Below are 23,537 nucleotides of genomic sequence, written 5' to 3' on the forward strand. Positions count from 1 at the left end.
AGCACGGACAGGGCAGAGAGAGAGGGAGAAAGAGAGAGCATCCCAAGCAGGCTCCACACTGCCAGCACAGAGCCCGAGGTGGGGCTCGAACCCACGAACCGTGAGATCATGACCTGAACTGAAGTCAGATGCTTACCCAACTGAGCCACCCAGGCACCCAGTACTACCATATTTTAAGAAAGGCTGCAGGGGCGTCTGGGTGGCTCAGTCGTTTAAGCGTCCGACTTTGGCTCGGGTCATGATCCCATGGTTCATGGGTTCGAGCTCCACATCAGGCTCTATGCTGACAGCTCTGAGCCTGGAGCCTGCTTCAAATTCTCTGTCTTCCTCTCTCTCTGCCCCTCCGCTACTCATGCTCTCTCTCTCTCTCTCTCTCTCTGTCAAAAATAAATAAACATTTAGAAAAACCAAAAAAGAAAGGCTGCAGAAATTTAAAGCCCACTGGTGGTACAAGGCAGGGTGACCTCAATTTAAGCAAATTAGGACCATCGGGACCTAGAAAAAGATGAAAGCATCATGTCTACTTAACAAAAGGTTTTTCTCTATGGAAAAGTCACCCACAGAATTTCTTTACACAGGCACTTCCATTGTAGATGACGCGGTTACATAGCCTGGTCCTGTCATTCCACTGTCTAAGTCACCGTGGACAGGTTTGTTGACTCAGTTCCCATATCACTAAAGCCAGGGGCTGATAATGCTCACCTCAGAGGATTATTGTGAGCACTAAAACTAAATAGATACAAATCCAAACCACAATGAGATACCACTTCGCATCCATCAAGGTGGCTATTAACAAAGACATGGAGAAATCAAGACCTCCACGCAGGGCTGGGAGCGTAAGTGCAGGTGCTGCGGACAACCACCCGGCGGGTCCTCTGAAATCAAGACAGAGAATTGCCATATGATCCAGCAATTTCACTCCCAGGCATATATCCAGAAGAATTGAAAGCAGAAACCCAGACAATATTTTTTTTTAATTTTTTTTTTAACGTTTATTTATTTTTGAGACAGGGAGAGACAGAGCATGAACAGGGGAGGGTCAGAGAGAGGGAGACACAGAATATGAAGCAGGCTCCAGGCTCTGAGCTGTCAGCACAGAGCCCGACGCGGGGCTAGAACTCACGGACCGCGAGATCATGACCCGAGCCGAAGTCGGCCGCCCAACCGACTGAGCCACCCAGGCGCCCCAGAAACCCAGACAATATTTACACACCAGTGTTCATAGGAGCATTATCCACAATAATCAACGGTGGTAGCAACTCAAAGGTCTATCAATGAGTGAATGAATGAGCGAAGTGCTGTATACACACGCCATGGAGTATTACTCTGCCCTTAAAAGGACTGCAGTGCCACAACATGAGTGAACCATGAGGACATTGTGCTAAGGGAACTAAGGCAGACACAAAAGGACAAATGCTGTATGATTCTACTACATGAGGTGCCTAGAATGATTAATTCGTACAGACAGACAGTAGAATGGTAGTTGCCAAGGGCTGGAGTGGGGAGGCGTGGGGAGTTACTATTTAATAGGTATAGAGTTTCTGTGTTGGGTGATGATACAGTTCCGGAAATGGAGAGTGGTGGTGGTTGCAAACCACTGTGAAGGTTCTTAATGCCACTAAATTGTACGCTGAAAATGGCTAAAGAGGTGAACCTTACATTTTACCACAATTTAATAAATGCCAAAAAATACTAAATCAGTTTTCAAAATAACTTCTGGGACTTCTGTTCCCTATACACTATTTGAACCTGAATCCTTTGACTTCTACAAAATCACGTCTTGCCCAGAGTTTCAGGACCTGTCCTCATTCCACGCACCTTCAGTCGACATCGCTCTGGGCAACACATTAGACTCTCCTGGGGCCCTCCTGAAATATACTGCTGCCTGGACCTCAGCCCACAGGGTGGCCTGCGAGCAGTATCATGTGTTTACTCCAGGGTGCTGCGCCAATATTTTCATCTTCGTGTGCACCATGATGTACGAATGTTTGGAAGCATCGCTCGAGGGAAGTCCTCTAAAATGAGCAAGGAAGGGCCGGCAGCTTGACAGCCGCTGGTGACCCTCGGAGGGGTAATCTTGGAAAACTTAATATTTACGGGGAAGTTTTAATCTGCTTGGGTACACATATCATCCCACTGAATGGTCTATGAATCCCATTTTACAGATGAAGAAACTTAGACTCAGGGGTACTAAATAGCCTGTCCAGGTTACCCGTTACGGAACATGTGTGAGGAGCTGCCCGAATGCAGGTCTGGGTCTGTCCCCGAAGACTTCGGCTTTGCCTCTCCAGTCTTCCTCAGCTTTCTACTCTCTTGGCCCCAGCACCCGAGCTGAACTTCAAAGCGGGCTAGAACCAAATCCCAAATCAGGGCCGGGCCAGCCACTGGAAATGACCCAGGGGTCCAGGCAAGAGCCAGCGCCCGCCTTCCCCACTTCGTCCTTCCAAGATCTAATGTGCTATTTCTTGTGTCTGGGTCACAGGCGTGAGACTCCATCTGGAACCACGTAACCCCTCCCCTGCTGCCCTTTTCTTTTATAACATAACTAGAACTGGATCCCCCTGAGAGGTGAACCTGCATGAACCCAAGACCCTGCGAGCTCTAAGCTACAGCTTTACCTGATAAATCCCATCTGGATCCCTTTACTGCCGGGCTATCTAATGAATATGTTCACTTACCTCCAATTTAATGATCATTTCTCCTTTGCTGACAACAGAAATGATGACCATTAAGTTAACTAAGTTTTAGCTATATGCACTTGTGGAGTGGCCTGAACAAAGAGGTGTCATCTATTCAGGTCTGAGACAGGAGGGAGGGAAGTTAGACCAATGTACTGCTTAGTACATGATGACAGACATACTTACATCACGTAACTAAATCCATGCTCATTTAGTGCCATCCTTTGTTAGGTGTATATTTTATGCTATTCAGCAGAAACCCAGGACAAAGTTTGCAGAAGGGTATGTTGTACCTCTGATCAATAACAGAGCCAATGAATGCAGCAAGATGAAATTTGCGGGGCACCTGGGTGCCTCAGTCGGTTAAGCGTGCAACTCTTGATTTTCGCTCAGGTCATGATCTCACAGTCGTGAGAGCGAGCCCCGCATTAGGCTCTGCTCTGACAGCACAGAGCCTGCTTGGAATTCTCTCTCCCTCGCTCTCTGCCCCTCCCCCATTTGTGCGCCCTCTCTCTCTCTTTCTGTCTCTCTCAAAAATAAATAAATTTTTTAAAAAAGATGAAACTCTCCTACCTAGCTCTCCTGGCACTGGAGACCCATTGCAATGACAATACTCATTTTTAGGTGCCCAAAACAGCCTTAGAAAAAGTCAACTTTTAGAGTTAAAGTTCCCAGGGTACTTTTGTTGGAAGTATTTGATAGCAGCTCTACAAAGTCTGGATCTGACCAGGTCACTGTCCTCTGGGACAGTGTTCATTTTCACATCCCTGGCTATATTTTAAAGTCACATTATTTACTAGAAAATACTATTGTGCTGCTCCAGGGCTTGGTCTTCTCAACAGCACAGGCAGCAAAGACTGTCACTTGAACCAAGCAGGGAATCATTCAGCATGAGCATGAGTAAAAATTCAGGGGCGCCTGGGTGGTCCAGTCAGTTAAGGGTCCAACTTCAGCTCAGGGCATGATCTCACGGTTTGTGAGTTTGAGCCCCACATCGGGCTCACTGCTACCGTGCAGAGCCCACTTTGGATCCTCTGCCTCCCTCTCTCTTCACTCTCTCCCCTCTTTTCCTTCCTTTAAAAAAAAAACACTTCACTTTTTACCTGAAAATTCAGAGACTGCCTGTTATGGGGTCAACTGTGTCCTCACCAAAAGACGTGTTGAAGTCTTAACCCCACGTTTGCCTGTGAATGTGACCTCATTTGGAAATAGGGTCTTTACAGAAGTAATCAAATAAAGATGAGATCATTAGTATGGGCCCTAATCCAATATAACCGGTGTCCTTACAAAGAGAGGAAAATGCCAGGTGAAGGCAGGGACACCCAGGGAGAAGGCCAGGTGACCATGGAGGCAGGGACTGAGTGCTGTAGCTAGAAGCAAAGAATGCCAAGGATCGACTGCTCCACCAGAAGCTGGGAGAGGCGAGGAAGGACTCTCCCCAGAGTCTCAGGGGGAGCATGGCCCTGCTTAGCACCTGGATTTGGGACTTCTGGCCTCCAGAACTCTGAAGGAATCATTTGTGCTGTTTTAAGCCCCCGAGTTGGGTGTGCTCTACTACAGCAGCCCTAGCCCAGTAGTGCGCTGGCCTTTCCTTAAGAGTCCATTTGGCTTGGTATCTGCATTTAAAGTGTCTACATGTTGTCGATGAGCGATGGTCTTCCATATTGTGTCCTTTCATTTGGTTTTGAGGTAAATTAATTAACATGATACAGAAAAGAGAGAATACAAATGCTGAAGCCCTCACTTTAAGCCCTCATACTCCTTTGTTCTCCATTATTGCACCAAATTATTTAATTGGGTCTCTCTGATTGTGCTCAGACACAGAAAAGAACACAGTCTATTGTGAAACGCCCCAGAACCATAATGCAATATCAAATTCAATTCCCATCCAAGTGCTCGCTGCTAAAAGCCTGTTCTGTGGCTGCAGATTAATGAAGATCTGCATTGAGCAAAGTGGTGGTCGTAGAGACATTATTTTCCTCCAATAGAAGGCCTATTCTTGAAGAACAATAAAAGCATAGAGAAGCGTTAGTCTGCTTATGGATAGAAATAAATCAAAATGAATAAGAGGGTTGATGGAAACAGTCTGAAAGCAGCAGAGTGCAATTCTGAAAATACTGTTTTTGTTTTGTGAGGACATTTTCTTTCCGTCCCCCCACCAGCACCCCCACCCCCCAGACCCTCGTAAAATGCTGCTGGGTGCAGGATCAAAAGCTGTGGAGTGAAGGACAAATCTGAACATTTAAAAGCCAGTTCTAGATAATCAACATTTTATAAATGCAATTCAGGCCGGCCTTGCTGTGTATAGTCACAATGGGGAGACAGAGGGAGGGGACTTTGGTGTGATATTTAGGCAGGGGAACCACACCCAGAGAGGTGACAATTGTAAGGATGTCTGGCAGTGATGTGCTGCTTTCCGCAATCGCACACTGGGTCGATCCTTGTTCTCTCTCCTCCCATTCTCCTTAGATGGTGGAGCTTTCTACTCTTCCCTTCTCTCCCATATCTCAATATTCCCAAAGGCATTTTGCCTTGAAATGGCCCATTCTCGTCTCCCTGCCCCCCATCCAGATTTTAAGCCCCATCCTAAATTCCATAAAGAATCACCCAGCCTGACATGATCAGCCTTCATTAATCTCTGCCCCTTCCTAATATCCTAAGACACATGTTATCCGTACTGCCCCTTTGACACAGGTGAGTCTTAAAACACATACCTGGGCCACCCAACACGGTAGCCACCAGCCACATGGGGCTACTGAGCGCTCAAACAGTGGCCAGTCCAAATTGCGATGTGCTATGAGTATAAAGTGCATACTAGATTTCAAAGAGATAGTACAATAAAAAAGTATGAAATACCTCAGCACTTTTTAAAGTTTCATTACGTGTTGAAATGATATTTTGGTGATGCTGGGTTAAATAGAATATATTGTCAAAATTAATTGCCCCTGTTTCATTTTACTCTTTTTTTTTAATGTTTATTTTTGAGAGAGAATGCACACCAGAGAGAGAGAGAGAGAGAGAGCAGGGGAGGGACAGAGGATCTGAAGCTGGCTCTGTGCTGATAGCCCCGGTACGGGGCTCGAACTCACAAACTGTGAGATCATGACCTGAGCCGATGTCAGAAGCCTAACCGACTGAGCCGCCCACGCATCCCTCTACTAGAAAATTTTAAACGGCATAGGTGGTTCACCTGTGTGACTTGAATTCTATCTCTATTGGAGAGTGCTGCCATATGCAATTGAAGATGCAGGCCATCTATGGCCGTCTCAAGTAGTGGCACCCTAAGCCAGTATTATAAATACAAGGGACTGATTCTGGTATCACCATAAGATACCAAGCTCTCCAAAGTCCAATCCCAAGCATCCTTGCACTCAGCCTCTGCGTGGCACCTGCTCTTCCTAAGCCCTGCAAAACCTGCTTTTCCAGGCCAGGCAACTGGGCCTGACTTCATACTGCCTTCCCCTTCACATCCCTTTCCTCCTCGGGAGGCATTCCACCCTCTATCCTTTCGTGCCCAGCGTGCCCCGCGTGCTGTTTCCATTGCATCCTATCAAAGGTCCATGGGCAGTCAGTGTGAATGATTATGTTTAGTGACTGATTATGTGCAACCTCCCTGCGAGGCTTTTTAGCAAAGGCAGAAACCTCTGTGTTGGGCTTCAGGCAAATGAAGCTCTGACTGAATAGCCATATGCAATAGGACGTCAATGAGGGAGACTGGTTTTAGACACTAACTCGGGGGCAAGCCCCCGAAGCCCCAGCACTCTTCATTCTCATTGGCCTGTGAACTCAGTAGAAGAGAGGCATCCACAAAGATTCCTGCAGGAACCAGTGCGAGGCTCTACTCTCTGACCAGAGGCTGGTCTCCTGTGGGTTTCTATCACCACTGCTCACCCACCCATGTCTCCTCTCTGTCCACATCACAGTCATTATTGATCTTTTAGACAATCTGTCTGTCGGCCCTGGTTCATCTTCCTCTCCCCTCCTATGCTCTCCTCATTGTTGGTGACATCCTCCCCCTCACTGACAAGCCTTCTCTGCAACACGTGGGCGTCGTGTTGGCTCATCATCTCAATGCTGCAACCTTCCTCTCCAAAAGGTTTCCAATGCTCATGATGTTACCACACAGAGGACCTCGGTTCAGGTCAGTTTGTCCCATCCCCGAGATCTTGAACTCAGTGCTTCCCCTTCATCACCACAGCCGGGTCCCTCCATGTTGTCTGTACCCATTCACCTAGTCCCTCAGTCCCTCTCCATTCTGCCAGAATATCTGCCTTCCTTGGCCTCACCCCTGATGCCTACCCTGTTTGACTTCTTGATCGGTCTCTGCAATAGACTCCCTTTCACCCCCCACAACCTCCTTCACCTTGACCTTCTGCTGGGCAGGTCCACCTTCCCTGTTTCCAGCCTGATCTCATCCAGACTGCTGAGGTTTTCAGATGAGACAGTACAATCTATACAATGTCATCTGCCACTAATACTGCTCTTAATACTCTTATTTTTTATTGTATATATTAAGATGTACAACTTCCTGATGTGATATATGCACACATTGTGAAACAATCACTACCAGTAAGCTAATTAACATGGCCATCAGCTCACACAGTTGCCATTTTTCTTTTTATGAGATGAGAACACTTAGGATTTACCCTCTGAGCAAATTTCAAGTACACGGTATGATATTATCACTGATAATCGCCATGCTACCCATCAGATCTCCAGAATTTGTTCCTCTGCGTAACGGAAACTCTGTACCCCTTGACCGACACTCCCCCTCTCCTCCTCCCCTGACAACCCCTGTTCTGCTCTCCGCTTGTACGTATTTGACCATCTTAGATCCCACATAAAAATGGGGTCATACGGTATTTGTCTTTCTGTGTCTGACTCACTCACCATAATGTCCTCCAGGTCCAGCCACGTAGTGACGAATGGCAGGATGGCCTTCTTTTTCAAAGCCAAGTATTATTCTATTGTGTGTAGATACCACATTTTCTGTACCCATTCGCTCTGGCTTCGTAACTGATAACCCTTTGAGCTCTTCTTGTAATTCGGTTCTAATTGCATTTCTACCCTTAAGCCATTTCTCTCTGAACTTAGAATTTGGCCTTCACCTCATGACTCTTTCTGCGTAAATTCACCTATCACAGAGGAAATCAACACCACTCAATTCCAAGTTCCTTAATTTCCCTCATCTGTACCTCTGCCTTTATGTCTACATCGTTAGAAATGCTTCATTCACTCTTTTCTGGAGAAGAGGTGCCCTTCCCCCTTTAGAATACAACACGCCTCCGGGGCGCCTGGGTGGCTCAGTCGGTTAAGCGTCCAGCTTCAGCTCAGGTCACGATCTCGTGGTCCGTGAGTTCGAGCCCCGCGTCGGGCTCTGGGCTGATGGCTCAGAGCCTGGAGCCTGCTTCCGATTCTGTGTCTCCCTCTCTCTCTGCCCCTCCCCCATTCATGCTCTGTCTCTCTCTGTCTCAAAAATAAATAAACGTTAAAAAAAAAAAAAGAATACAACACACCTCCTACCACCTCCAGAAATCTTCTCTACCAACTTTGCATTCTCTTTTTCTAGCATCTTCAATCTCTCCCTTTTCCCTGGCTCTGCCTACTCCGTTCCAAAAATCTTTTCCCCGACACTTCTGTCCTACTGCGATTTTACTTCCACCGCTGTCTTTAGAAGGTATCTTACACTTGCATTTCATTTCTCCTTATGTCTCTTCAACCTTGCATTTGGGCTTTATCCCCCTAGACGATCTCATGAAGATGATCTCCTATTCAAATGACCCAGTCCCCACATATCTATCTTCACGTTAGTCCATCTTGCTACAGCCTTTGACATCACTGACACTTCCTACCTTCTTTTTAGGTTTTGCCTCTGATACACTTCCCTGGGTCTCCTCTTAAGTTTCTCAAGTTCCTCCCATGTCTTTGTATGACTCTGCTTTCTTTCCTTACCCCCTAAACATAGGTCCCCAAAGTTCTATCTGAAGCTCTCTACTCACACACTGACTCTTGTTATTCAACTGTCAGTTTAGTACGGAAAACTCCTACACACACATGCATGTGTGTGCTCACACACGCTCTCACACGCACACACACACATGCACTGGCGAGATCTCACTCCCAATCACTAGGCCTGATAGCGGCGTGGCCCGTGGCTCGTCTCCCACACTTTTCATGAAGGAGAATCTGTCTTCTTCTCCATATCATCTCATCCTTCTGACTGTCCATGTCTCTTGTGCAGCCACTGGTACTTGGAATCACAGAGTCCTCTTCGACTCCTGCTTTCCTACCTAATCACACCCCATTGATTCTGTCTCAGCCGGGTTCTCTCTGTTCCTATGTCTTTCCATTTTCACAATGTCACTTCCATTAACCTTAATAATGTCTTCCTTGGATTGATAGCAAAAAGCACCAGAACTGGGTTTACACATATCCTAATTGATTGATCACAATTTTGCATCAGTAAAGGGGCTTCTGAAAATCAGTGTCTCAACAACAGCTTCACTCTAATGGACACATTTCTGGGGCGCTCAGTCAGTTAAGTGTCTGTGACTCTTGATTCCTGCTCAGGTCGTGATCTCACCTTGTGGGATCGAGTCTGCTGAGCGTGGAGCCTGCTTGAGATTCTCACTCCCTCTCCCTCTAACCCTCTCCCCTGCTTACATGCTCACTCTCTCTCAAAAATTAAAATTAAAATTAAAATTAAAATTAAAATTAAAATTAAAACAGGGTGTCTAGGTGGCTGAGTCAGTTAAGCGTCTGACTTCAGCTCAGGTCATGGTCTCACAGCTCATGAGTTCGAACCCCACGTCAGGCTCTGTGCTGACAGCTCAGAGCCTGGAGCCTGCTTCAAATTCTGTCTCCTCTCCCACTCATCCTCTCTCTCTCTCTCTCTCTTTCTCAAATATAAATAAACATTTAAAGCGCGGGGGCAACTGGGTGGCCCAGTCGGCTGGGCTTCCACCTCTTGATTTCAGCTCAGGTCTTAATCTCACCATTTGTGAGTTTGAGCCCCGTGTCAGGCTCCACGCTGACAGTGCGAAGCCTGCTTGGGATTCTCGCTCTCTGTGTCTCTCTGCCACTCCCCTACTCATGCTCTCTTCCTCTCTTTCTTTCTCTCTAAATAAACCTTAAAAAATGTAAATAAAAAATAAATAAAGATAAAAACATTTTTTAATGGACACATTTCTTATCAATCAACAACAGTCTCACCAGAGTATCCACCCATACTGTCATAGCTAAAGGTCAAGCAATTTCTAAACACCTCCATTTTGGGAAAAACCCACCAATCGCTGAACATCACCCTTCTTCCCCAAATCCTGTATAAAACCGGGTATCAGTCTTATGCTCAAGTCACGAATGGATTTTCTCAGAAAAATCCCATAATGAATGTGAATTTGTCATACTTCTCCCTATATTTCTACCAGTTTTTGACTTATACGTTTGGAAGATGTATCATTTGATACCAAAAAGATTTAAGGTCATTCCATCTTTTGGTTGATTGTACTTATACCATATGAAGCATCTTTCTTTCTTTCTTCCATTTAATGCTTCACATTGAATTTGATTTGATCTGACGTATTGCTACATCATTTTATTTTTCTTCTATTTGTCTATTATATATTTTGCCACAAAATTTACTTTCAACTCCTTCATTTATTGTTTATTTTTCTTTATTTTTTGAGGGGGGGGGGGCCCAAGTAGGTCAGGGGCAGAGAGAGAGAGAATCACACACAGGCTCCGCGCTGTCAGTGCAGAGCCCAAAGCAGGGTTTGAGCTCACCCGACTCATGAGGGACTCAAACTCATGACCTGTGAGATCATGACCTGAACCCAAGTTGGATGCTTAACACACTGAGCCACCCAGGCACTCCCATTTATTGTTTAAAAGATGTACTTTTAATAAATAACATAGAACAAGATTATGTTTTTTTTTACTCTGAAAATTCCTTTCAAGTAACAGAGAAAGTTGATTCCTCCATATTTATTGTGATTACTGATATATTTGGGCTTACTCATGCCATCTTATTTTATGTTTTCTAAATATGTTTGATTGTTATTTTTTCCCTTTTATTCTGCTGCCCATTTGCTCATTGGATTGAATTTTATTTTCTTGTTGTTGTTTCTTTTTTCTGGCCCCTACAGTGGTTTGGGAGTTCTTAAGAGAGAAGGGGAAGGAGACTGACTTGGGGAGTTATAGTAGTTTGGGGATGGGGCAAGTGTTCCACTTTGTAATGTGACTTCTTGCCAGCACCAAAGGAGAGTGCACCCATACTGTCTCATCAGCTTTTCCAGATGTGGGAGAGAGAGATAGAAGGAGTGAGATTTAAAAGCTGCCAGCAGTCAAACAAAACATGGAGTCAAATTCTATTACAGTGGTGATGCTCGTTTTCTAGGCATAGTCCTTGGAATCCACGATCTCAATGCTGTCACCGAATTCTAGAAGGGCTTAACACATACATTCTCTTCTTTTCATCTACTGACCAAACTGTGTCTTTACCCAAAAGTTTATAACCCCCTTAGTATTCTTGCAAACTCTGTCTCAGAATGGTTCCCCGGAAGTGAGTTCCAAGAGTCCAAATTGTCTCTGTTTTCCAATTCTTCTTCACTGCAGGGCCATTGTTCAAGTGACCTGGCTCTAATTCTAGGGTTTATAATCAGTCCTCGGTGCGGATAGTGATGTACTGTACAAGGATCCTCAGCAATCCCAAACCAGCCCCGACATGTATCAGGACGATTCAGTCCACAAACTTAGGAATGCATTGAATTTTATTTTCTCTATAAGCTTAATTTTTATTTTAAGTCCTCGTTTCATGAGAGTGGTAGAGACCTAACGTCAGTCAGTTGGGGTCTCCCTCCCCTTTCCCAAGAGCTACAGCTAAGCTCTCAGAGGTTTACATTATACCCAGCCATTGGGTCTTTATGAAGTATACTTCAATATACTCAGCAAAACTATTACTGAAACATTATTTAACATGTTTTTAAAAATTTTTTTTAATGTTTATTTACTTTTGAGAGAGACAGAGACAGAATGCAAGTGGGTTAGGGGCAGAGAGAGAAGGAGACACAGAATCCGAAGCAGGCTCCAGGCTCTGAGCTGTCAGCACAGAGCCCGATGCAGGGCTCGAACTCACGAGCTGTGAGATGATGACCTGAGCCGAAGTCAGACGCTCAACCGACTGAGCCACCCAGGTGCCCCTATTTAACATATTTTATGTAATAACTAACATTTATCTATGCTTTCATGTCATATGCACTTTCTCACTTAATCTTCTTGATGTACATGGCTGAGGGAACTAGTCTTTCCCAAACATTTTATCATACAAAACGGAAAGAGCTTATTCTAAAGTGTTGTCCTTTTTCTTTGTGCTTTGAAGTTTTAGAACCAAATTTGCCATTTAATTAGTGAAAGAATTTTGTTCCACTAGAATGTAATCTCCATGTGATCCGGGTCATACATCTTTTTGTCCCTGATGCCAAACCCGTTGTCTGGAATGTGGGGTGATCAATAAATATTTGTAGAATAAAGGGATATACATTTCCTGGTTGTGGTAAAATTGTCATACTCTTGCCATTTCTGTTTTACGTTATATACGTCTTATTATGCATCGCTTCCAATCCATTTGTGGAATTAGATGGGAAATAAGGAAGAAGGGAAATGAGAAAATAATGGAAGAGGGGAAAGTAGGGAATAGAAGGTAATGTGAAAATGCTGTCTAGTCAGTGCCCCTAGTTGACAACTTAACACTTCTCTTTTCTCCCTCTGCCCCTTTGGTAGCTACACCTTTTTCTACTAATGCATTTTTTTTTAATTTTTTTAAACGTTTATTTATTTTTGAGACAGAGAGAGACAGAGCATGAACAGGGGAGGAGCAGAGAGAGAGGGAGACACAGAATCTGAAACAGGCTCCAGGCTCTGAGCTGGCAGCACAGAGCCCGACGCGGGGCTCGAACTCACGGACCATGAGATCATGACCTGAGCCGAAGTCGGACGCTTAACCAACCAAGCCACCCAGGTGCCCCTCTACTAATGCATTTTAAAAAAAAAATAACAAATGCATTGAGTATTTAGGATATGCAAAACAAGTCAAAAATAGTTCCAGACAGAACAGGGGATTTCTCTATCCATCCACAGACTATTAACTGGGCTACTCTCACTAAGTGGTACAAGAATGACATATAACGGGGATATAGAAACATGGCTAGGAGATCTGGAAATGAAGAATCTCACAAGTGCTTTCTGTCTACTTCTTGGTAGGACAAATGTGTAAACAACACGGTGACAGACGTATGTATAGGGTAGAGTGAGACTACAAAGGGATTGTGACATCAAGATTAGGTGAGCCGAATCCTGAAATATGACTAGGTGCTTGCCAGGTAATGAAGGCTAGAGGACGGTGCGAGAGAGAATTCTAGAGAAAGTTAGGTTTCTTTCCACACTCTTCTAAAGCAAAGAACATTTGCAAGTTTTAAACTCACACGCAAGGCTGATTGCATTAAAGCAAGAATTATTTACATTCAATTTAGTTTTGTGTTACCTAATGGTATACTTAGATTTGGGGGAGACCAAATCTTTTGGCCAACAGATTCCTTCTGAAACCATGTAAGAAAGACCCAAACATCTAAAGAGATGGTTTCCTTTTGGGAAATCTCCAGGTTGTACTCCCAGTGCTTTGAATCCAGCCAACAATGAGAAATCTCCTTTTTAAAATTAAGTCATTAAAAGTTGGATAGCGTTACTATTGAAAAATATTCTTTATGAAGAAGTTGATTTCTTTGAAATAATATTCATTCCCCTTGGGGAAACACCCTCAATCAATGAAAATATTTTTATAGCAAATAATCTATTGCTTTAATTTCATTTAAATTGATATGATAATCTGTTTCAATTCCTGTGGCAAATTTCTATGTGGAAAGAATTTTAATTAAAATAAAAGTAATACATGCATACGACTAAAAAAAAAAGTGAATAGTAGAAATAGCTTATAGTGGAAAAATAGTTCCTTGACCAACTCTCCCCACCCCAGCTACCTCCCAGCATGGTGAGGGGGAGGGGGGTCAAACAGTCCCTACTTTCAATTCTTTACCATTTAAGCAGATTTAGCTTCACTTAAACCCCTACTCTCCTTGTTTTACTAGCACCATATTTTATTTTTTCTGTTTGCCTTTGTAAGTTACCAAATATGCTTCAATTCACATTCTCATTCTGTCAACCGGAGACGGTACATCTGAACTCCCAGGTGTGTAAGGTGAGAACATCAGATCCCCTATGCTTCTCCCCAGCTCTCCTCCCCGACGTTTACTTCCTAATTTCTGTTAGTCGCACTATGTTTTTCAAAATCAAAATGGCCAAAAAAAACCAAGGTCAGTACGTGAATAGTATTTACTGCAGATTCAAGTGTTGGGATATAACTGTATTTCCTTCTCTATAGTTCTGAAGTGATGACCCCCATTCCACTGTCAAAATGGAATCATCATTTTCTGTTTTTAATTTTTTTTCAACGTTTATTTATTTTTGAGAGACACAGAGACAGAGACAGAGCATGAGGGGGGGAGGAACAGAAAGAGAGGTGGACACAGAATCAGAAGCAGGTTTCAGGCTCTGAGCGGTCAGCACAGAGCCGGACGCAGGGCTCGAACCCACAAACCGTGACATAATGACCCGAGCCGAAGTCAGACGCTTAACTGACTGAGCCACCCAAGTGCCCCCAGAATAGAATCATCTTTATTAAACTCCATTATTTATTGAAAAGTTTGCTATAGTCCTATTTGCTTTGGAGTCCCATCAGGCTTTGCACAGCTTTTTGATTTTCCATGAGATTCTGACTGACTCTTGTTTCTAGTTGAGAGAAGAATCACTTCCATTCATAAAATATTCTTAATATTTTTCAAGCTTTTTACTCATTCTATCCATTACTTGAATTCAATTTTATTCTGTTTTGTTTTTGTTTTTGTTTTTTTGTTTGGTTGGTTGGGTTGTTTTTTGTTTCTTTTCTTTTTTCTTTTTACAAATCAACTGATTTTCTTTGCTAGTCAGGAGCGATTCCTTCAAATTGGGACCATTGCTTGCTTATATGTTTTTTTTCTCCCCTGAAATTTTCAGTGTCATTTTATCTCTTGCATTCTGTACCTTCAGTAAATCCTCAAGCTCTTCCAAAGTTTCAATTTATCTGCCATCCAATGGAATCCCTTCATCCCCTAGACCTTCTTCAGGGAAGCCTTCATCCACCTGCATGAGTCTGGATTGATTACTTTCTAAGCCTCTTGAATGACGTCTTCCTGGAACTTCCTTTCTTTGCTTTTCTGGATTAGTCTACAGTTGCCTGCACCCCACGTCTTCTTTTTTTGGGCTTACTCTCTCATTTTACTGGACTATATCCTCAAATAATTTCCCAAAGAAGAGTGTATGAAAAATAAATCACAAGTTTTTATGGGTCTGCTCTCCTCTGGCTGGATACATAAGTGCATTAAAATGCTTTTTTTCTTTGAAGGCACTGCCCAGGGTCTCTGAGCCTCCAGACTGCTGATAAGTCTGATGATAGTTTAATTGTTGGTTTTTTGTAAGGAGTCTATTTCGTTCTCACTAGAACTTTTAAATATATGCTATTATTCTTCCCATCCTGCAATTTTATAATGATTGTTTAAGTGTGGGAATTTTTTAAGCAGCCTATTTAGTACTCAGTAGTCCCTTTCAATTTGAAGATTTGTGTCTCTCTTAGCTCCAGGAAATTTCTCTGATTTGTCCTTATTATTGTTTTGCTAATTTCCTCACCTCCAATTTATCTGTACTTTCTTTTTTTGGAACTCTTATTAGCTGTATGTCGGCTCCTCGGAATTAGTGCCCCATATCCTTATTCTTTCTCTTACATTTCTTGTTTCAGAATTTGGTGTTACCTTTTTTCTTCGATTTTTTGTTCTCCAAGTGTCCTTCAAATGTCCAGTCAGTATTTTCATTTCAACACTCAAGAGTTTAATTCTCAAGACCTCTCTGTTTCTTTTTATGACACGTTGCTTGTTTTCTGAGTGCATTTCTCTTCTGTCTTCTTCTGATCAGTTTTTCTGTTTATCTTCGGCTTGTTAAACCTCTTTCAAATGTCTAGCAATTCTTGATTGACTTCATTTTTAAAAATGAGGCCATGGGAAGGTTTGTGGGGATTCGATGTGGATGGGCAGTGTTTGTCAGCTGGGGGACTTCTCGAGGAAAGTGAATACATACCAATAATTAATTCCCTGCAAATCACCCCTCTCACAACGGCCCTCTTTTGTAAATGCCTCACTCAGGTATGACGTTGCCCCAAGATTCTACCAGGTTGGTTCCTCTCTCCTTGCTGTTATGTCTTCCGTGTATGTTGCGGACAGCAGCCTCCTCTGCTTTAAATCTCGGTCGGTATTTTCCACTCACTCTTTCGTCCAGAAATATTTTCAATCTTTCATCCACTTAGGAGCCCCTTCAGTTTCTCTTCATTGCTTGGGATTACACTCTTAAAAAATTTCTTGAAGCACCTGGGTAGCTCAGTCAGTTAAGTGTCTGACTCTTGGTTTTGGTTGAGAACTCACAACTCATGAGTTCAAGTCCTGCATCGGGCTCTGTGCTGACAGCTCAGAGCCTGCCTGGGATTCTCTGTCTCCCTCTCGCTCTCTGCCCCTCCCCCACTTTCTCTCTCTCTCTCTCTCTCTCTCAAAAATAAATAAACATTTAAATTCTTAAACATTTCTTTAATTTATTGGGATCTGGGAGTGGGAGCAGAAATACATGTGTTAAGTTCAAAATCTTCTACTAAAATCATTAAAAATGTTCACTGGTACACATCTTGAGTGTGGAGTGATTTAAAAATGGAATTTGGGGCTCTTTTCATATTTGTTTCATTTGCTTCAGAGTATATCAGTTAGAAATGTCTTCGGCCATAAGTAACGAAAATCCAGTTAACGGTGGAGGGCTATTTTTTGTCCATGAACAGAAGTTTGGAGGTAGACAATTGAAGACGCTTGTTCATCTTTTAACTGATGTTCTGAGGAAACCAGACTCTGTGCCTTTCTGTTTTACCCTCTGTAGGATGCGGGCTTTTCTCTTCATGCTTGTCACCTGAGGCAATGGATCCTACAGCTCTGGACACCGCATTAACAATTGAGGCAAGAAAAAGCTAGACTTCTCGCCCTTTCCCCATCAGATATGCACTCACTCCTAGTTGGACAAGACTGTGTCATGTGGCCACTCGTATCTTCTCAGGATCTGGGAAATGGAAACATGTCCCTTAATTCGGGGACAAATCAATAATTGGGGGACAAAAAAATAATTTGTTTCCCAAATAAAATTGCAGTTAACAAGGAAGCAAAGATGGACGTCCAGTAGGTATTAGATAAGCTGCCCCTCGTACCTGTAGCAGGAGGCAAAATATGACTTATTTTTTAAATAACATGTTGAAAAAAACCCTGCACGATCAAATGCAAAATCTAAGATGTAAGGGATCACCATTAAAATTCCAAGAGGATACATGCAAATAATATATGACACAACTTTAAGCATCTTTAAGTCAAGTTTCTTGCAGTGTGGAAAACATCTGGCAATCCAAAGTACAGTGTGAAAATTTGTGATTAAAATATATCCGGATTATCCTCCAACTGTGCAGTGGTCATTGATGAACCACACACTTCTACCTCTTTATGCAGTCAAAAAGAATGTTTTCTGCAAGAGAAATGGTTTCAATGTTTCTTAAAGCTTGCTATCCCCGTATAGCCCGGCACTCATTGTACAGGATTAGGACTCCCAACAGGTGAATACAAGGTTCATGACCATCAATTTTTTTTTAAGGAAGGAAAGGTTAAAATGAAATCCAGGAATTCTCAACTTACAAATGCCTGGCGTGTTAAATATTGTTTTATGTATGAACACACAAATGTCTGTCTCAGCCAGGGCCTTATCGTTTTGCAGTATCTGCCACAACAGGTAGGCATAGCACTCTGATGCCCTCTCCAGCAAGCTGCTTTTCCACTTAAAAAAGTTTAGAGAACATTTAATCTCAAAAGGGTTTTTCTGCATGTGATCTAAACCCAAAGTAACAGTGGCTTAAACAAAATAGAACTTTATTTCTCCAATATGAAGTACCCCAGAGGTAGGAAGTCCAGGGCTAGTAAAGCAATTTTGTAAAGTTGGCATGGTCCCAGACTCCTTGTGTGTACTCCTTTACTCAAACCTGTTGCTTTCCCCTGATGGTCCAAAATGGCTGCTTGAGCTCCAGCCATCACAGCCACTTTCTAGACAGCAGAAAGAAGTAAGGAACCCTTTAAAAGCACCTATTGTAAGTGATACTTCTATAAGCCATTGGCTCAACACGTGGCCACACTTAGACGCAAAGGAGGTTGGGAAAAATTGTCCTGATTCCATGTGGCCAGTTAAAAACCAGGTACTTTGTTACCAAGAAAGAACAGATATTGGGGACAACTAACCATTTTTGTCAGAATAGGGAAGTGACCATACCTAACAAGGCTTTCTACTCTATTGCACATAATGTGCCAGGCCCTGTCTGGAGTGCTCAGCATATATTCACTCGTTTCTCATAACATCTCTGAGAAGTACAAGTTTTTACAGCTGAGAAAATGAGACGCACAGAGATTCTTTTGTTTGATACCCTCCACACAGCCTAACGCAGCAACTCGTACCCTGAAGCATTTAATTAATGCTTTTTGGTGACCTTGACTGACAGGGAAAATGCACAGGTCTCTAAGAAGCTGATTTAAAACCTGGTACTTTGGGTAATTATGTTTGCAAAGGGTTCTAAATTATTGATGTTTATTTTCTAAGATTCTGTGCCGAGAAGCATGCATTGTAAAGCTGTGTGCTGGGACCAAGAGCCCTCATGATTAGACTTGTTGGCTAAATATCCCAAAGGGGCTGGAGTCTCCAGTTGATGCTTTAAATTGCCGGGCTTTGGAGGCGGTGGGAGGGGCGGGAGTGGGAAGGGGCAGCAAGTCCTGACTTTGTGTGCTGTTGAACTGTGAGTGGTCTCAGCGACCTTGGGCCATGGCTCTAGAACCAGGAAAGACCTGAATTTGGAAGCAGAGTAGGGAAGGATACCTAAGAACTGTCCGTGCCAGACCGTCTGGTGGATGTCTGCTTGTTACCATCCTTTTTACATTAGTGTTTTCCTGTTATTTCCTAGGAGGGGTGGGGTCCTTTTAAGTCCTGGGAATAAAGTATGACAAACGGCCTATCGTCACTACAGCCATCTGACCAAGAAACATACACGCAGAATCCACATTTCTAAAAAGCACCGTCATATATTTTATTCATTTTCTAATTGCCGTGTCTACAAGTTATTCTTGCTACAGCTTTCGCATTACACGATTACAGGTCGTGAGGCTTTTCAGATTATTTTGCTGTGTGAGCTTTTTAATATTTCAGGTAAACCATAGACTGTAATGTTTATGACCGTTTCTTCGTCCTGTAGGACATCTGCCACATAAAATAGCAGGGAGGAAAGTCTGAAAGATTTTTATGTGTGGACCTTTTTGTATCTTTCCTAAAAATATATTTCCCCTCTTAGCAACAAAGGAACTTTGGCTCTAGAAAGCTTTGTGCTGTGTTATAACTTTCATATTACCCTGTCCACGGCCATTTTTCTTTGGCTGCATGGTGTATATCATTCATTGCAAGTTTACTTCATTCCCCTGGATTCATAGCTGATGCTCTGTGGACCATAAAATTTCAGCTGCAAAACCAGAACATCTCATTATTTCTGAAATATCAAGCTTGTATCTTCTTGATAAATAATTCCTACTAGTATAATGTATCAGACTAAAACATATTTTCTGAGGCCAGTGAGGTTAAAGCGGCAATCTCACCTTTTTTAATTTTTTTGCCCTGAAGACAGTGATTTCCATATATAGAGTGACCCCGGTTTGTGTTGAACATGAGGAGTGAGGATGGAACGTGAAACGACACATATTGCTGTCAGAGATTTGAAATGAGGCCTGCTAACCTGTAGGCAGCCTTCCAAACTAATCAGCCCCTCGCAGCGCCAATGCATTCAGATAGCTGCATACCTTTGCCAGCCACGGGCTGGGAAGGTCCCCCTTCCTTCCTGCTGCTTCTCCCTTTTTTTTTTTTTTTTAATCACAGCCATTGACAAACATTACATTTTAATGCAATTCTTCCTTCTTTCTACTCGGCTGCCAAAGAAGGGGAGAAAGTGGGCCCTCTCTCAGACACTGGTCTCACCTGGTTTCCCTGCTGCTTGAAACGTGGGTGTGACAGTTTGGATTTGCTTCTGAACGTTTCATCAGTGCCTCAGTCATCGGGGCTTACCCAGGTGATAACATTTTCACTCTTTCGGTTGACAACAGTCAACGCTCTGGAATTCAGCCACTTTACTAAAGTTGGCTGCCTCTTCTAGCCCAAGAAAGTTTTTAAAGATCATGTCACCACCCTGAGTTCTGTTTGTTGTACGTGGTAGGGCGGTAACACTGGAGAGGGGAAGAGGGTTTCTTTTTAATGAATAACTTGTTTTCTGCTTCCTGAAGTCCTCTCTCTTAGTGTCTGCTTCAGAAATAAGGAAATCTGTCGAAGCCTTGCCGAAAAAAAAATCTTTCTGTCCCAGGTCTGCAGCTGAATGATGATAGAATGTAAAACGTATATATTTATTTATTATATTTATATACTTACATATATTAATTTAACATATGTATATATCTGCTATATATATATATGTATGTACGTACACACACACACACACACACACACACATAAAAACACAACTCACGTGACCTACAAGAAGTCATTTCAACTGTCAGTTATTCCCCTACCTGTTGGAGCTGCCCTTCTGGTAGCTGTTAACAATGCCAAGAAGTCCCGTGATTGTCTGCTCTGGTGAGAGCTTATTTTCTTCGTTGAAACTATGAGTGGTAACAACCACAGCAGTGGTTCCAACGCGTGGCCTTGCGCCCTTGGTGGACCACGAATTACTTCAGGTGGTCTTTGCATCCTTAGGCACACCAACCCTTCTCAGGAGACTGAATCAGCAGCATTCATGCACATAAGGGCTGTTTGTAAAAACCATGTAAATGCTATTGTAATGATTAAAATTCTAAGATCCATTTGACAGTATTACTGAATTTATGGTATCTATGTGATTATATATTATATATTTCACCATTAAAAGTACAATTATGTTTCAAAAAAGAGATCTGATATTTTTTCCCTTGAAAAAAACAACCTCGGGGCCCCTGGGTGGCTCAGTCGGTTAGGAGTCTGACTTTGGCTCAGGGCGTGATCTCACACTTTGTGGGTTTGAGCCCCGAATCGGCCTCTGTCCCGACAGCTCAGAGCCTGGAGCCTGCTTGGGATTCTGTCTCTCCTTCTCTCTCTGCTCCTTCCCTGCTCATGCTCTGTCTCCCTTTCTCTTAGAAATAAATATTTTTTAAAATCTTAAAAAAAAAAAACCAAGGAAAAAAAAAAGGAAAAAACAACCTCATACCAAAAAAAGTCTCTGAAACCATGCAACCAACGAAGACAGTGGGTTACCTGGACCCATATAGACAGAGGAACCACCTGCAGGAAGCAGGGACTAGAGTCAGAAGACAACTATAACCAGCTGACAAAAACTTACTTTGACGTTTGACTCCTGGGGCCTCCATGGAGTGAAGGTCACATCACAGGCACCCCCAGTAGAGCGAAAGAGTCAGGTGACTAAATCATCCAATAAATAATGCCTTCTTCTAGCTAGAACCTAGGCAGCCATATTTTCTTGACTGACTGCCATTGTACAGGTCAACAAAAATACATCAGCTTGTTGAAGAGGAATTTAGATTAGTACTTTTCAAGCTTAAATATGAAGACACTTCTTTTAAGGGGAAAACTATATCATCAATGGTTGACTTAAAGTTTGACTAATAATATTACTTAAAAATATGCAAGCATATAACTAGGGGCCCCTGGATGGCTTAGTCAGTTAAGCATCTGACTCTTAATTTGGGCTCACGTCATGATCTCGGGGTTCATGGGATAGGGCCCCAGTCTTTCAGCACAGACCCTGCTTGGGATTCTCTCTCTCTCTTTCTGCCCCTCCCCTGGTTGTGCATGCACTTGAGTTCTCTCTCTCTCTCTCTCTCACTCACTAAATAAACAGAAAATTAAAAAAAAACATAACTTCCTAATGCTAATGGTCTCATTATAAGTCAAATATAATAAAAAATTTTAAATTCCAATTAGCAACATCAAAGCAAGATGCTATTTTGCTGAAAAGATTATTGCAACCTTGTAATATGTAAGATATGCTGATTGCCACAACACAGACTCTTTTTTAAAATTTGGCATATAATGCCTGCTGTGTGCTAGGTGACAATATAATTCTTCTACCATTTTTCTCTTTCTGAGCTATTTTAATTTTACAGTATATTTGATTATCATTGAAAAGAAACATCTGGGGCACCTGGGTGGCTCAGTTAGTTGAACGTCTGACTCTTAATTTGGGCTCAGGTCATGATCCCAGCATCATGGGATTGAGCCCCTTGTTGGGCTCCTTGCTGAGCACGAAGCCTGCTTAAGATTCTCTCTCTCTCTGTCTCTCTCTCTCTCTCTCTCTCCCTCTGCCCCTCTACCCCTGGTCACACTCTGTCTCTCTCTGGAAAAGAAAGGAAAAGAAAAGAAAAGAAAAGATCAAACTGTAAAACTGTTATGCAGAATGCCCAGCAATAAGGAAAGAAACATAGGTAGCATCCTGAACAAATGGTTTAGGCAGGATGGCGTCCAACATAGCAACATCCTTTTTAAAAAAAATGCACGGTTAAAGATACAGTGACAAAATTCAGCCAACAATACCTAAAAGTCGGTCAGAGCAAATCAACCTTTAAAATAAAGATGACTGAAGACATCTTTTTCTGGGTAGGACTTAGGAATTTGTAATAATTTGATGAAACACTTTTCTAAATAATAACTTCTCATATTTACCAGTCACTTGCTCAGATATTTTGCTTTTTTTTAAAATTTGAAACAAAGATATCGTAAGAGAATATCTTAGTGGCCTCCTTTTGTACCCACGAACTACTTCCTTTCTAAGTTGTGAAAAGCTTGTTGCAAAGCATCTGTCCTTTATTCAAAGGGCCTCACACCGTGTTCCACAATTGGCAGGATCCGCTCCCAGCTTACGTACAAATTCCAGGGTGATTCATCTTGAATGAGATCTACATTATCCCAAGGATTTCTACATTCACTGTTTTACATCCCAGAGATTTGCCAGCCAAACGCTGCTACCTGTATTCCCGATATTCACGTAAGTGGGTTTTGACTTTTGACAGCTATTCATTTCATTTGTCTTTCACTTGGGAAATTTTTATTGATGCTTCCAGTAACAATTTCTTTTTTTTTTTTTTAACGTTTTTTTAAATTTATTATTGAGAGATGGAGACAGAGCATGAGCATGGGAGAGGCAGAGAGAGAGGGAGACCCAGAATCCGAAGTAGGCTCCAGGCTCTGAGCTTTCAGCATAGAGCCTGAAGCGGGGCTCGAACCCACCAACTGTGAGATCCTGACCTGAGCAGAAGTCAGACGCTCAACCAGTCGGACTGAGCCACCCAGGCGCCCCTTCAGTAACAATTTCTGACTTAAGATGTCAATATCAAAGAATGGCCTCCTTTTTTTTCTTTCATTTTCTTTGGAGAGTTTTCCCCCTCTTGGAGCTTTCCTGGTATTTTTCTAGAATTAATTCCACAAAGAAGAAATACCTTTCAAGGATCCACAATTGCAGCCATAGAAGATATGTGTTTGTTTGTTTGTTTGTTTGTTTGTTTTCGTTGGACAGTGTTATTTAAGTACATGCTCAAATTGGTATTTTATTCTAACAAATTGAGTCATCGTATTAATAATCTA

The sequence above is a fragment of the Panthera leo genome, chromosome A1 (genome assembly GCF_018350215.1).
Source record: "Panthera leo isolate Ple1 chromosome A1, P.leo_Ple1_pat1.1, whole genome shotgun sequence".
NCBI classification, from domain to species: Eukaryota; Metazoa; Chordata; class Mammalia; order Carnivora; family Felidae; genus Panthera; species Panthera leo.